Raw genomic sequence first — 12,262 nt, 5'->3', positions numbered from 1 at the left:
TATTTCACTCCTACCAAAGTTAAGAGAAAACCAGAAGGAAGCTACCAAAAGATATTATTCATGGACAGAGTTCTGAGAATGACATAGAAGTATACCATTATGATGGACAATTATTTCTCAGAATTTGTCATTCGGTTAAAAAAAATGAGACTATGAGGAGTTTGTGTGTGTGCCAGGTGTTTGTATGAAGGCCAGAAAGATTTTTGCCACCAGAAAAAGAAGGGAGGGGAGGGGAGGGGAGGGGAGGGGAGGGGAGGGGAGGGGAGGGGAGGGGAGGGGAGGGAAGGGGAGGGGAGGGGAGGGGAGGGGAGGGGAGGGGAGGGGAGGGGAGGGGAGGGGAGGGGAGGGGAGGGGAGGGGAGGGGAGGGGAGGGGAGGGGAGGGGAGGAGGGGAAGGGAAGGGAAGGGAAGGGAAGGGAAGGGAAGGGAAGGGAAGGGAAGGGAAGGGAAGGGAAGGGAAGGGAAGGGAAGGGAAGGGAAGGGAAGGGAAGGGAAGGGAAGGGAAGGGAAGGGAAGGGAAGGGAAGGGAAGGGAAGGGAAGGGAAGGGAAGGGAAGGGAAGGGAAGGGAAGGGAAGGGAAGGGAAGGGAAGGGAAGGGAAGGGAAGGGAAGGGAAGGGAAGGGAAGGGAAGGGAAGGGAAGGGAAGGGAAGGGAAGGGAAGGGAAGGGAAGGGAAGGGAAGGGAAGGGAAGGGAAGGGAAGGGAAGGGAAGGGAAGGGAAGGGAAGGGAAGGGAAGGGAAGGGAAGGGAAGGGAAGGGAAGGGAAGGGAAGGGAAGGGAAGGGAAGGGAAGGGAAGGGAAGGGAAGGGAAGGGAAGGGAAGGGAAGGGAAGGGAAGGGAAGGGAAGGGAAGGGAGAAAGCAATTGTCATTTACTGATAATTTAACTTAGTTGAGACAGCACACATCCCTACTTTGTGACCCTGAAATTACTTTGCGCTTCCAGACACAAGGAGTATTTCAAAAGTCAGCAAGTTTTGACTTTTCCTTCTGTAAAACACTTCCCCCCTCCACCCCCTAGCCCTTGCTTTTACTGTCTTGTTTTGATAGAAAATCCACAAACAAATGAGTTGTCATGTTCTACAAATGTGCATTTGTATAGCAAGGTGGGATTTGGGAAGTGACATCTACACCAATGGACATGGTTAATATGAAATCAGAACAACTTTTCTTTCTTTCATCATAAAGTAGCTTAACATGAACACCCGAATTCATCAAGGCTCTACCATCAGTTACAGGACAAAGATAAGAAGAAATAAGAACTAAGCAGAGTAGCTGAGTAGTAGTACTCAGCTGCATAGTTTTAAAGATTTTCATTACTGCATAGTAGCTTCTGTTTATGCATGTCTAGTGCAGATACCTATATCTGTCTGAAATGAAAATAGGAAGTTGCTGTATTTTTTCCCCCAGAGATGGCTTTATTGCAGTTTCACTAAAGAAGCTGATATAACAAAAAATTGAAAGTCTCCAAATACTTCGGAAAGGAGAGCTCCTAATATATCTAGCTGGCAACTCCCTAAAGACCCTAGTTTTAAAGGCAAAACAAGTATAAAACAAATAACAACCTGAAGCAGGCTTGTATTATTCCATGGGTCTATGATTATACTCTAAAGCAAGGAGTCAGAGCCACACAGCTTTCAGCCTTCTGGGATACCTGGTCAGGAGACTGGAGAAGACACAATCCTTTCATGTCATCTAGTTTAAAAGCAACTGTCATGATTCTCTGAAAATCCCAGAACCAAAATATGAATGCTGACATGCAATATCTGTTTCTATCATCCTTGTTATCAGAAGACACTCTTTCTGTAGAGGTTCATCAGTTCCAAAAGAACTGAGTTAGGTAGGTGCTCATCAACAAACTATCAGCTCTTTGCTTGTGTCAGTACAATAACAGAAGGTTGCTACTCTTATATGGCCTTATCAAATGATAAAGTCTTCATTTCATTAAAATCTTCATAAAATCTGTTGTGTTACTGACACTTTTGTGACATCTTTGTGTACAACACAATTGCTGTCTTTCTGCTTTCTGATTTTTAAAAAGACAAAATGAGCTTCAAATACTTAAAAACATCGAAATACAATTTTATGTCCCAAATAGTGGGTAGGTTGGGATAAATAGTCATTTATTTGAGAGTATAGTCATTTCAAATAGAATTTAGATGAGGAAAAATAGCAGCCTTTTGGATTTGATGTTATCTAAATTTTGTATTTTAGAGTCTGATTTTGAACAGTTGTACATCCATGTGAGAAGCTGCCATTAATTTTCTGAAACTAATTCAGTTAAATAATGTTTTTTTGTTTGTTTCAGAGAAGAACACTGTATATTATGTCTATCCCTATGAGAATAATTAAATGGCAATGGTATAAATGAATTTTCATAGTATCAAAATCACAAAAGTGCCTAGCAAAAAAAAAAAAAAAAAAAAAGTTGGCTTTACCAAGAGAGGGAGCTATAAACACCTTTGTTGCTGTTCCTGGTGGGGAAGGGAGAGGATTCATTTAGGGCTGAGACCAACTCTCCGGAGAGGTATAGGAAGCTTTTTCATCACATCATAGCACATACTTCTATCACGTTTCAACAGCCTTTAATGTCAAGCTCATGAGGACAAGAAGAGGAGGAAGGGGATTCTACGGATAGCCAGAATTTGAATCAATAGCTGAATTCTGAAATTAGCAGAGTTCAGACTGGAAAAGATGCCATGTTTAATAGTGAGACAGTGAGAATAATGATCATGGAACATGAACTTCATCACCTGCAGTTAAGACTGATGTTGTTCTAAAAGATGCACTCAAATGGAGCTTAAAAAATTAGATTTTTTATCCTTCTGAAATCACTTTTAGAAATTCTATCCTTAAATTTTCAGGAATTCTATCCTGTATTACCTAAGATGTTGAGCAGACATTTAAAATATTTATCTGACTTTAAATTCTATGAATGCTATTAATAGAAAAATCTAGCAGAAAAATCAGATACGTAAAATAGGAGAATTATGAATAAGTAAAGGATGAAATTAAGTTTAATGATACTGATTTTCTTTTTTTTGCACTTGTCCTTAACAAGAAAACAAATTGGATATTTCTACTGGATAGCTGTAATTAATTATAATTAATGTTGTAAAATAGCTATATGCTAAAAAGCTATATACAAATCATAAATAGCAATAAATGTGCTTTAGAGGGCAAAAAGGAAAGCATTTGTTAGCCTTCTTGAATCACCTGTTTTAGAAAATATGTAGAAATCAGCAGAGGTAATTTGAAACAAATTTATTGAACAATATCTGTTCAAGCGATGTTCTTACTGGAAAATGCTGGGGGACAGGTGAACTATTCGGATGACACAGGTCATAGAAGCCACCTGCTCTGAGCTGGAAGAATCCGTTTAAAAAAAAAAAAATCCTTAGTTTTTTTAAGCTTCAAGCTTCAGGAAAAGACAGCACCTATGTGACATCCTCCATCTGCAGGATGTGATCAAAATGGGTCCATTAAAAAGTAACTGCAATGTATAAGTGGTTTCACCCTGGTCACAGCTAGAAGCTAAGCTGTGGCTTTGTAGGTCAAGTTTTTACACTTATTGCTGATAACTGTTAGAAGCTACATGAAGTGCTGGCAGATTCTTTTCAGGCACTGACCTAGATTTAGCCTGTTTCAGTTCAAAGTGCTTTTTGTAGGGAGAAAACCCCAGCCTTCCTTATATTCTAATGTATACTACTCATTTAGTCTGGAGACATTACAGGCAGCAGAATAAGAAAAAAATTCAAAGCATCAAAGGCATATACTAAATATAAGCAGATCCCAGTTTCATATCCTCTGTGTGAATACAAAAAAAGATTATTCTATAGCATTATAAAATCATAATTCCTGTCCCACAGAAGGACATCAATCAAAGATTCAATCTCATTATAGACTTTGACAAGTTCATGTTCAGGATCATGACTTTGACCTCCCCAGAGCACCTCTAAATCCACAGAAATAGAGGGCTTTGGTGGTCTTTATCATGGGCACCTTTTCCTGTACATCCAGCAGAGCAGCTTACAGAAATTTTCTGCGATATTCACTATAAGACTAGATTTCACTTTTCCATAGTAGTCCTTAATAAAACACCTTTTCTCACCCAGAATCTCAAAGAGAGGCAGGGGACTTACTACTTCTCTCATCTTAACAGTTTTCTACTAGAAGCCTACCTATCCTTAAAATACCAATATAACTTTCTAATTAGTACCTTACATCTATACAAAAAATAAAACCATGCTTTTCTTACTAAAAAGGCTGTGCAAAACCTTAGCTAACCTCAAGAACGCTGTGCCCGGCTACACAGGGAGTTTGTGACATTCTGTACATTGATATGCCTTCAACCCTCACCTTTCCAAATATACAGATTTTCTGAAACTCCTGGGACTGCTGCTATCATATAGTGTTTTTACCTTTAAAATGTTTGAATCTAGCAGAATATGCAGTCAGAAGCGAGTACAGTATTTTTAAGACTGACAATGACTGAATTAATCCAGGCATTTTTCTTTTTTAAAAAAGAAAAAAGAAAAGAATATTTTTACCTCTTTCTAAACTATCAGAGTGCAGTGGGACAGCCTCCCAAAATAACTGTACAGTTTTTTTTGTTTTTTTTTTTTAATTCCTATTCTCTCTGTAGTAATGTTTCCATTGCAGAATGAAGTCCTAATTTAGGTTGACTGACAATCACTTGATAAGGGCTTTAGAGGAGACCCTGTTGCATATAGGGTTACTATATTAGGATATTAGGTCTCAGTTTTATAAGGCTAATGCTAAAAATTCTTTTTTGCATACTGAGGATATGCTGTAGTATAACTTAGCAATGGGAAAACTGGAATCAGTCCAAATTTCTATGCCAAGATGCATACTATTTTTCAACATGGTATGTCAGTCAATTCACTGTTGGCTCATCTTTGCAGTGAAGATAGCACACTCACTGCTGATCTGTGCAGTACACTACATCTTACATGACTTAATCTAGAATGTTCAAAAGCTCTAGAAGCCACCAAAATGCTATTTGAATGTCACTTCCAGAATATTTTCCGGGGTTTGCATGCTTGCTTTGTATCACATCCAGGAAAGAACACCTGAAGCAGCAACTACACACAGGAAAACAAATCAGTTGATCCCTGTTTTTGGCTAGCCTAGAAGATACTTGCACTAAAACTGGCAGATAAAACTACTGGAGTGCAGCAATCCTTAGATTTGGAACATCTGAGTTTTAAATATGCATTGCTATTTTTCCTGTTCTTGCTTAACATTCTTCTTTTAACAGGTCATTGTCTTCCCAGGCAACTTGTGTTCCAGAAGTGTATATCACTTACTTTCAAGCCAACCTCTAACTGCTTGAGATTCAATTCAACCTCACAGGACATATTAACAACATCAAATGCACCACCATTTTTTTTCCTGTTCTTCTCTTATTTTTTCTTTTCTATTCTATTTTTTGAAGATTCTAATCCTATACATGATTATATAATCTGCTTATTTTTTCCACTTTATCTGAACTCTCATTTACTACTTTTCAGCACTGGGGTGGGGTGTATTTTTTGTATATATTCTAAAATGTTACATTTATTTTCTTATTAGTAATATCACTGATTTTTTTCTTTTTCCTTCTTAAAAAAAATAAAAAACACAAAACAAACACAAAAAAACCATGATGAACATCCAAAGACACAAATTGAAACAAATTTCAGTTCCTTCACTCTGAGACTGAAATTAGTGTTACCTATTTAAAAAGCAAACACAATATCTAAAAAAAATCTAAGCAACTGATCTACTCTTTTCAAAGTTATCAATATCTGTGATAAAAATCTTTATTTTGGTATGTTACTCTATCTTTAAACTAGTCAAAGTTTCTACTCCTTGAATTCTGCTTGTCACACACAGTCAATTTATACAGTTCCTTATTTCCAGTTTTTGTCTGTTTGTTGGTTTCAAATCCAGCCCTTACTAGTTATAAGTAATCTAAACAGTATCTATATGTGTAACCAATATAATTAGCATGCAATACATTCCTGCTTCTTGGATTGTCACCGATATATACAGTTAAAACGATGGCAGATGAATTCATTTGTATAATTTACAAACATCTAACTGAAATGCTTAATCTAGTCTTCTTTGGTTTTCTTGTGCAGTCAGTAGTGAGCAAGAGGACACTTTGGAGTGCCTAAATTAGTTTTCTCCTTTGACTTGCCTAGTGAGTATTAACTATATAAGGAACATCAACGTGAGATTTGTCTGACCGAAAGAAGATATGAAGAGCTGAGCTGGTCTCTGGATGCTCCTCTTCTAGGTCATTGGGAGAAACAGGGAGTAAATCTTCTCTTTCTAAACTGGCTGTCTAAAATAGGCCAATGAATCACTCTCTGCTTCTCCCATTGACCTTAAAGAGAAGCCTCAAGTGACTTGCCTAAAGTGTATATGACTACAGCATATGTTGTAAATGTCTGAAGTTCAGTGAGATGAATTCCACACTAACCACTTAATTTAGATGATTAAATTTAGCTAGCGACTTTATGCATAGCTCTAGGGTACCCAGTAATTAATCTATTTTTCCCAAGTATTGACAAGTGTATTATTTTATTTGTTACCTCCCAGTCTTCAAAGCACAGTTCATCTTTAGTTTTCAGGCAGCAAGAAGAATTTAGAAGATAAATTTCACTTCAAAACTCATCCCACCTACTCCTTCCAGACCTGTATCTCCCACTCCATATCCACATCAGATAGCCAAACAGATTCACGTAGCTGAAGTTCTTTAACTACCACAGTTTCTGTTTTATGCTTGCATAAGATCGATGGCCTGCTTGACCATGTAGGTGCATAGTCCTTGTTCAAAGGTTACAGCCAATCATTTTAATCTCACCACACCACCCAGAAACAGCCAGACAGTTTGGAAGTGATGTTCTCAAGCCACCGGACTATCCTTCTGTTATAAGAACACCATCCTGGCCATTGGATTAGTGACAAGTATGATGAAGATGAAGAAAAGAGACATCTGGGTTATGTTAGGAGTAATTAGACTAGGACCAACAGGGAGACAATAAGCAGGGCTCCATGGGGAAATTAAGAGGAAGACAGAAACCAGGTAGGAAAACAAAGACCAAAGACATAATCTTAATCAGGCCAGGCACTGTCCTAAGGATCAAGAAAGAGCAGTGGGTGCTTCAGTTTTAGGGAGGCTATTGCCTGAAGCTGGACTAGCTTGTGCCCAAAAGGCCAGTGATCCAGCAGCTTTTCATATATACTTCAGATTTCTGAAATGCACCAACAAGATCTGATGGCTGTGTAGTTCACTTGCAATGTCATGGGGTCAGAACCACAACCTTGCATGAGGTCCGCGAGATTACAGCCCTCAGAAGGACCGTTAGCTGCTTCTGGATGGACAAATTTTTGGATGCATCAGGAAAATACTAGTGGGTAAAAGGTGTATAAGTACTATGACAGTACATCATCTTGCCTGGAAACAAGGAAGATCCAAGGTGACACTCAGCTGAGATGGCTGCCAGAGTTTTTCAAAATAGTCTATGAAATTGGACTATCACCCAGACAGTATTGGTAGTAAAACACAAGACAAACAGAAAAGGAGCAGAAGCAGGAAAGACTCTGACCTGGACGTCAGGAGAGAACTTGTCATCCTTTTCTGACAGAGTTCTGTCTCAGCTCAAGATCTGTAAATTTTGGCTTGAACACCTTCCATTGTGCAGCTGGGACACTGGCATGTGGAAAAAAATGAAAAAGTTTGAACAAGTGTAAACTAAGAATTTTGGTTATATTCTTATAATAATATATTTTTAAAATTTTCAAAGAATTTTGACAAATAAGAGATAACTAATAAGAAAATTATTAATACAATTTATGGTGGTTCCTGCTTGGCAATATGTACCAACAATCTCCTCAGTGATTTTAAAAATATTTTTCACTCTTTTCAGTTATTCATAGTGCTCTACAAATTATGAGACTATTTTTTGCTTTTAGAACTAACTCTTAAAAAACAAAAGACAGCACTCAGAATATGTATGTATGACTTTTAAATGATTAATAATACTTCTAATAATGCGCCTTTCTTGTTTGGTTAGATTTTTACATAAGCAAATGACACACAATTAAAATAATGCCAATTTTAAAAAAGCTCTTAATCTCTCTGAAGGAAACGTGTTTCTCCCATCAGCTGGCACCATATTTGGAAGCAAGATCAACACTTAAAATTGTGTACCTGTAATAGGTGAAAATGAGAATGTGAATTCTCCTACTGCTGCTTCAACTCCCATCAAACCAGAGCTGTCTGAGAAGGGGGAGGGCAACATGTGTGCATCAAAGTACCCGTTGGGGATGTGACTTCTCTTGGTAACAGCAATGAAACCCCCACAGAGCAGTGGCTGGAACTCCACCTCTTTCCCCAAGAAGCGGTAGCAAACCACTTCCACAGAGAAGAAGGAAGGGCTGCAAAACTGAAGCTAATCTGTATATGAAGGTTCCACCTAGTAACTACCCATATCTCATTGATGTGATAAATCAAATTATTTGCTTCCTTCACTGCATAAGAAATATGATGATGTGAGAATTGGAGGCATGGTAAAGAGTAGAAGTTCTAATACTCTTTACAACTGCAGTGATAACTGAAGCTGTTGCTCTGGACCAGCACCTTTATGGAGCTGAAAGGGCTGCTTCTGCAGTAACAGCAGCTCAGGAACTACCTTGCTGGTTCAAGATGTTGGAATAATATAAGGTGTGATGTACATGCCACAGAGTTGTTGAGATACAATGTGGTTTAAGTAGCTTAAGGAGTTGAGGTGCAGATTATCAGTTTGGAGAAAGAGAGCAGGGATGCACAGTGGGAGCCCCGGAAAATAGCAGTGACTATGACTGGACTCTGGACTAGAAACACTGACCTTGAAGGAAAATGGTTAAGGAGGTAGAAAACGGTATTCTGGAAAGGTGGATTAACAAGCAGAGTGTGCACTGGGGCTAGAAGATATATATATATGTGTATACATACATGTATGTTGGTGTTTTTGATTGTTTTGATTTTCCTATAGAATACTGTTTTCATTGATTACTTTTGTTAGCAACTGTAAGAACCATTCAGCAGCAGCAATATGTCCTTACTTACATTCAAGCTTATTTATCATAGAAATTGAACATCATATCACCACTCTCCTTTTAGTTACTATCCCTATCGAGAGCTGCTGGCCTGATTTACAGAACAGTACAGCAAATGCAAGATTACACAGATTTCATTATAAGCTGTAAGCACCTATGAAAATGAGGCCAGCTCTGTACTTGGGTATTGCACAACTCAGAGCTAATGAACCAGCCAGACTACTGAACATCTCCTGTATAAAACAGTCATGATGAATACTACGCATTACAGTGTGATAGCTGATATTTTGAGCCTTTGTTTTTTTAATCAGCTACTTTTCCCTGAGTTATGCAATATCAAAGAGCATAGAAACATGACGAGAGACAATGACTTTGATTTTTGGTGGCTGTGAGACATTTTTATTTTAAACGGTCTTTACTTTATCAGTTTATTTCAATACCAAGATATGGCTCACTATGCTAAAATACAAAGCATGAAGAAAGCAAAATTTCTAAATGCAGACAAGCTAAACCAAAATATAATATAAAATATTTTTGATAAGAAAGCTAAGTTCTGTCTACTTGAAGATTTCAGTTTGACTTTTGATGATGAAGAAATATTTACATGTGTTTTCCAAATTTCACAGCCTCAAATGTGATAATGATATCTGCTCTGCATCCTTCTGAAATCAGGACATGGCTTATACTGTGAACGCTGTCAATCTGCCATTTCATGCGGCTTAAATTCCTGTAGGGCTCGCACAGTTTGAGCACAGCTTTCTCAAACTAAAACCATGCATACATTTTTAAAACTAACATGTTAGTCAAGCTAGGGAAAATACCGTGTTGCATGACATTCAGCCCTAGTCTAAGCAGTCTGAAGCCTCCTAAAGTGGTGAAGTTCAGACTATATTCCAGCTGAGTTTGGCCCATCACTTTTGTAGAAATTGTGTTAGAAGTTATTCAAAGCTTGTACTTCTGCTTTAGCTTTTGGAAATGTTATTGTTCATGTCACGCTTGTTGTTTGGCATTCAGTAAGTAATATAAAAATATTTAATATTGTAGTATTTGTAAAACAAGAGTATTTTTTCCAAAATCTAATCCAATGCTGCTTGCAGGATCCTTGAGAAGTGCACTAAGGGATTTACAAATGCTGTTGCAGTTCATGCAGGCCCAGGAGAACTGAGTGCTGAGCAATGATTAGAGACTGTTCCTGTAATCTAAATGACCTCCCTGACACTGGCCATGAATGTATTCATAGCAGCAACGTTAATTATGTGTAATGGACTGTACCTCCCTTTTGCTAAATTAAAACCATTACAAAGCACTGATATATTAAAAGTGTTAGGAATTAATTAATCCATAATTGCAAGATGGAAAATAACTAATAGAAATTTTGAAGGAAAGGATAACCTTCCCAGAATATTAATGCTTTGCTTTCTAAATATGATCCAGCAATTTAAGCCACTGAGTTGCAATACCTTTGCTGAGAATTTACAGTAGATTTTAGTCAACATTAGATCTTTCCTTTTGTTTAACATTGTCAATTAAAACATGAGAAATATATTTTAAAAGCCTAAAGCCATGGGACTTCAGAGTTTAAATAAATTTCATCTCCCTCATTCATACCAGCATCTTTTACAGGCTGCAGTATTTTATGTAAATGAGGCTGTATTTGCACCTTCACAAAAGCCAAAAATTAGATCAGGCATTGAGCCTAATTGATTGCAATAAAAGATTTAAGTGAAGACTTCAGCACAGGGTCCTGTAATTCACATTATCATAAGAGCATAAGCACCCTATCCACACCCATCTGCCAAAACACAGAAACATAGTATCATCTAAAGCCTGATTCCTCTGTAGCATCTTTAAAAAACAAACAAACAAACAAACAAGAAAACCACCACAAACTCCTAGAGTCTTTTTGTTTTAAAAATTGAGACCTGTGTTTTTAAATCTTTTGAGGAAACCTCAGTCTCTATTTAACCTCAAAGTACTGGCATAATCTAACACTTGTCCTTCATCAAAAATGACCCAATTACATTAGGTATTTTTAAACTGAAGATTACCCTTACAGAAAAGATCAGGCTGGAATCTTTTAATTGCATCAATTATAAGTAATTCATTAAAATGTCACAATACTGACAGATGATGCTCTCCAGAGTTCATATATATGTGATCTCCGTTCCTTTAATGTTTATTTTGTACCATCTACTACCATTTTTGTCAACAAGGATATCCTCCACCACAACCATTGTAAAAATGTATGATTATACTTCTGGTGTATGTAAGGAGAACAATGAAAAGTCTTTAGTTTCAGGGCATGTAAAATTTGAAGAACTTGTGTGCATATCTGAAAACACATTTTTTCTCTGAGTATGGTCAACTGTTCTTTTAAAATGTCAGTCAAACAATTGCATAAGGTTAGATGAATACTTACAAGTAGATAAAAGCTGTGATACATGAAAATAAAGATTTCTTATACATATCACTGAGAATCCATGAACGTGTAATAATGTAATCTTTAACTCTGCTGTGTATTTAAAAGTCTTCAAAGAGAACGTGTTTTAATCAGGTATTCAGTGCTCCATTAATTCTTTCAGAACACAACTAAAGACTTGTTTGAAGGTGAAGGCAGTCAGAGGACAGAAGAAAAAAGTGGTACCTTGATTTCCTGGTCTCACAAAAAAGTAAGACATTCATTCATTAATTTAAATTCCCTGTTACCTACAAACAGTGTAAAGAATAAAAATGTTTCCTTGGTGATTACTACATCAAAGCCATTCTTATGGCACAGGTTAGAAGAAATAACTTCTGTTAAACTAAACAGACATCTTTTTTATTGATAAATTAGTAAGGTTAGCAGATAGAAATATAGCTAAGACTTGTTGAAGTGACGCAATTTCACTAAAAGCCAAATTAATAAACTAAATCAATATAATATTAACGCTGCATACATTAAAGAGATTGGAACCCAGTGAAAGGTTTTGAAATGTAATGGATACCAAGATCCTCAAGCAGAATCCCAGTAGGCCCTACTAGAATCAAACCGTTTGATTTGATTTGGATTCCTCCCTTCAGGAATCAAATCCCGGCCCCAAATTACTTCACATTTTTACTTTTGACCTGTTTTCCAATGACAAGATGAAGAAAGTGGTAGAAAATGAAGGCAGACT

Source organism: Anser brachyrhynchus (assembly GCF_964034855.1).
Source record: "Anser brachyrhynchus genome assembly, chromosome: 3".
Taxonomy (NCBI): Eukaryota; Metazoa; Chordata; class Aves; order Anseriformes; family Anatidae; genus Anser; species Anser brachyrhynchus.
The sequence above is the reverse complement of the archived record's forward strand: the minus strand, read 5'-3'. Positions refer to the sequence as shown.